Consider the following 4,994-nt stretch of genomic DNA (forward strand, 5'->3'; position numbering starts at 1 on the left):
AGAAAGCTGCTTTCATCAAAATCAACATGACTTGAAGATGTACCACCTGAGTTGTCTTGCAGAGGAAAGGCATGTGACTCAGTTAGACTTGCAGAGGTTATCTGAGACTGGACATCCTGGCTAGAACTTAAGTTGCCGACGATGCAATCTTGTGGATTCTGGAAATCCCTCTCCTTCAGTGTGCAATACTCATCCAAAATGGTGCTTGAAGTTGAAGGATCAACCATGGTTGTATTTACACTATTACTAACATCGACACAAATTTCACTTTGATTATTGCTCTCAGCTGAAAGATCCCTCAAATTGTTTGAACTCGATATACCGTTGAGGCTGTACATCCCCGGCTGACAGACAGATGTCATCTGGTCTACTTGAGACAAAAGCTTAAAATTCTTGACATATTGATCCCACACTTCTTGGTTCATTGGCATGGAAGGATTCACTACTTGAGGTTGAAGTGCGGCAGAATGCTCTTGAAAATCTGATACCGGCCCAGTTGATCGGTTTTGGTTAGCAAAAGTTTGGTTAGAAGAATACACCATCCATTCATCAATGTCTAGCTGAGGAAGCATGCTGTTTGCAATTGCAGAATCACCTTGAGGCATGTCAACAAGTTGAGGATGGGATACCGATGATTCTAACTGAGGTTGTATAGGCCATGAACCGGATTGCGCAAGTGGATGACTCTGGTTTTGATTAAGGAATGCCAATTGGTTCGCAACACTTTGAGAGTTAGCAGGATTTGAGGCCACTTTTTCAATGTTGGTTCCTGTTCCTCCAGATGGAATCTCATACATTTGATCATTTAATACCTCAGGTTCGAGCTTCGGCTTATCAATAACTGTTCCAGAAGACATATGGTTATCATTTTTCGCTTGAGAATGTAAATTCACGACATTAGCTTGTTCAGGAACAGATTGAGAATACAAATTTTTCAGTGGCAGGTTCTCTGTACTAGCAAGATTAACTTTATGGTTCTCTGGTGCCTGTGTAGTCTTTGCATCTTGTAGAGTACCTCTCATAGCAACAGATTCTTGTTGCATGGCCATGGCTCCATTATTGTTAATAAGTTGTGGCTTCAAAAGCATTTTCATCAGGTGTTCAGAGTAGATATTTGGCATTGAATTCGCGAGCTCCGTTGCACCGTTTTCAGGAACTCTTATATATGGTCTTCGTATCAAAGCTCCCCAGTCGTTTTCTGCACCAATCAACATTAACTCATCAGACACAGGAAAGCTCATCGTTATTTGAGGGAACACAGATCAAGTAACTTACCCAAAAATCCAGATTGTAATGGCCGTTTTAGACTCGAAGTTAAAGAAGGAAATATAAAAAGGCTTTCAGGAGTCTCAATTTCCCATACACTAACTCTATTCTGCTTGTCACCACATCCTGGTTCATCCCACTCCACCTGCTCATAGAAAAATAGTTGGACTAAACAACAAAAAATTATGAATGATCGAACTTCACATTAAAATTTTTTATTAACTACCTGAATATTTCGCCACTTAGAACCAGGCCATCTCAAAGGATCCAAGTCACTGATACCAACTATTGTACCCATATACCTGCAGGATGATGAAGCATATGTCAACTTTTCTTGCTTGTTAAGGATTTTTCACATCACAGCTGAATGGTCCAGCAGCCATATTATAGTACAGCTTAATCCAAGGATCGGAAATTACCTGCGCTTACCGGATTCTTCTGTCTCAAACATCATACCAAATCTCATGCCAACTGAGAGTTGTGTCCCATATACAGATTTTCTGTACTTAGCAAGTGGAATAACAAATTCTGAAGGGCATGCCCTACCAATAAGTAGAAAGCAAACATTTCAGACACTTCAAAAAATTACCCTCACAAGTTTTGTATGCAATGAACGTGTCAAAAATATCAAACATACCTTGGATTATAGAAAATAGTGAAAGGAATTCGGTTAGAAGCCGCGTGAGCTGCAGCAGCAAGCACACCAATGTGCATGCTATCAGCAGAAAGAACTGATGATGGCAATGTTGTTTGTTGGCGATTAACACGCCTAACACCAACTCGCAGTTGTGATTTCTCATCCCTTGAAAATGTATAAACATGGTTTTAGTAATCATAACTGATAAAAAGATTAACTTGCCAAGGAAGAATCCTAGTTACATAATTTCCAAATTACCTGATAAATAGAACAGAATCTCCTGCTCTAAGCCTTTTTGATCCGACAAATAAACTCCATCCTGTTGTTAAAAGGTGTCTCTTGGGCTGACCTACACACACAAGTGTAAAAATTGCAAGTCAGGAGCACTCTCAAAATAATACACAAATATGCATTTGACAAAAATACCTGATTAAATTCTGTCTTAATTTTTGGTGTTTTATGCTCAGGTTTTAGGGAAAGAAAAATGAAAATAGTGATTTTTCTACCAAAGCGAAAGACAGAGTTGAACACTAAAAGAACCCCCACCCCGGTATATATGTCGAAATGTCCAAGTATTGTCATGCAAATCACGGACAACTAGTTCTTGTGTTGGAGGCTGAATTGTGTAGTCCTGAAATGAAAGTGAAAAATTAAGAAAAAATAAAATAAAATCAGATTGATATAACATCTCAAGCAAAAGCAAAGAGGATTTCCAACTGAGTTTATAGCCATACCAGTGGAGGAAAGAGCTTTTCTGCCGCCCTCCGTGGAACTGAGAAACCGCCGTGTGTGCTGGTGTCACTTGCAGTCAAAGTTTTGCAGAAAAACTCAGTTGGATGCTTGCTGTGCTTTAGGCCAAAATCAGATATAGGAAACACATCTTTCTCCTGAAACATACAAACATAAGCTAAGGAGAATGACCAATATCACAAAAAACTTTTTAACATTTGAATGGGTAAGAAGTAAGAACTGAAGCTTTCTGAAGTACTCTCTTTGTTCCAAATACAAGTCACTTTGAAAATTTGGTACATTCATAACAAAATGTATCTAGATATGATATATACATTAAAATACATGATTTATCAATATACTAAATTTTGAAAGTGACACATCTTTCTTTTGAATAGAGGTAGTAATATACTAATATTCTAGCTTACCGAATTCAAGGGCTGGAGACTCATTTGAGCATAGATTTCATCTGTATCTTTGTCTGCCTATAAAATAACATAGAAAAACCAAGAAAAGGTAAGCATTTGGGGAAGTTGTGATGATTTTGAAGTTGAAAAATGTGGAACTCAAGACTAATACAAAGAATAAAGAAAGAATTTGGAGAATCAAACTAGCCCCAGAAGAACCAGACTCACATGAAGTGTGACATTTTGAACTTGGCAGAGCAACTGAGATGGAAGGTTTGGATAGTTTGGAATCTGAGATGTTGCTGTTCTTCTGGTGGAAGCTGCCACCTGTTTTAGATTCACAACACAAAAGGGTCCACACCACACACACATGGCTTAAGTCAACAAAACTATGCTCTACCAATCAGAATTGAAAAGCTTCTAAGATAATAACAGAATCTTGAATGGTTAAATTCACAAAAGAAGCTTGTGACACTAGTAACAACTAGCAATTCTTCTGCATCATTAATATTTTTACCCCAAAAGGGACTCCCCCTCCCTAATAAAAATATTAATGAAGCACTAATGAAGATTTAGCATTAGAATTAGCACTGAAATTTTTATCAGAAGAAGAGATGTACCTGCTCACTATGTCCCTGGGGAAAGTAATAAACAAGACTTCCCACTTGAGGCAAAGAGACAAGAGGGCCAGCACAAGCATGCCACAGTTCTGAATTCAAAGTCTTTCTCACCCCTGAAATTACCATCATCATAAAAAGAAGGCGAAAAAGTTTAAGGGTGAAATATTTAGCTTGATGAATGATGAAACCATATAATTAACCATCCATTATTAATTAACAGGGGAAAGATTAAGTGGAAAGATAAAACAAAGATTACAAACCAGAGTGTTCTTGCATTTCCTTGAGGAGCTTCATCTCGGCAACTAGAGTTTGACCCCCAACAACACCAACACCACAAGTTTTAACCTTTTCTTCTAAGGAAGCCATTAATGCTGCACCACTCTCTACGCTTTTAAACATAAACCACCCAAAAAAGGAACCTCTTTTTCTACTCCTTCATAAACAACCTCAAAAAAAAAAAAAAAAAAAACTTCACATAAGCTTCATCCCCACCAAACCAAACAACCCCCAAAACACAAGCTTCAAAAGAGGATAATTTTCACAAACACAAGTGGTGCATAGAAAACATAATAGGGGGTGTTTGAGCTGGGACCATATAATAGTATTAGTATTAATGATGTCGTTGTTAACATGAGAATGAGAATGAGAATCTCATGATCCTTATAAGTTGTCGGAGGAAACAAAGAAGAATCCAAAAGAGAACAAAGAACCTGCAAAAAGTGCAGATCTTTGTTTTTCTCTTCTCATAAAGAAGAAAAGGGTGGCATGTAGTAGAAGTAGCATAGGGGGCTGGGATCAAAGTAAGAATGAGTTAAAAGCCATCATCAATTTGCAACACAAGCACGCGTATCAAAGCAGCATGAAATGAGAGAAAGACTCTTACTTTTTTGCTGCTAATATTATAATTATTATTCTTTTTTTCATTTTCATTTTGTTTTCTATGCTTGAAAAAGAAATTTACCTTTCAATGAAACCACCCATCACAATCACAATTCACAACAACACACCACTGATGCTGATACTGCTGCAGCAACCATGGTCCATGGTTTGTGCTTTCTTACTTTGCTTTTTTCTTTCTTCTTTCTTCTTATTAGTTACTTACTACTCAATTCTCAAGCACTCATATGATACGTGGACTATTGCTGTAGAGACATTTGACCCAACCAAAACTTTTATTTTTTTTTAATTAATATTCTCTACTTCAATTTTATTTTACAATACAAAATATTAAAAACTTTCTTATATCTCTCTTTTGTCTTCTCTATTTTAATTATTGGTTCAAAGAGGTACCATATATTAATGCATGCCTCCTGCTATGTCCTATGTGTTGTGTAT

At 37.2% G+C, this 4,994-nt stretch overlaps 1 pseudogene; it reads right to left on the reverse strand.

Moving 5' to 3' along the window:
* The window catches only part of LOC112696365 (auxin response factor 5-like), a 6,710-nt pseudogene extending 2,506 nt beyond the window's left edge, over positions 1–4,204 (reverse strand).
* Positions 4,205–4,994: the final 790 nt, after the last annotated feature.

Source organism: Arachis hypogaea, chromosome 6 (assembly GCF_003086295.3).
Source record: "Arachis hypogaea cultivar Tifrunner chromosome 6, arahy.Tifrunner.gnm2.J5K5, whole genome shotgun sequence".
Lineage (NCBI taxonomy): Eukaryota > Viridiplantae > Streptophyta > Magnoliopsida > Fabales > Fabaceae > Arachis > Arachis hypogaea.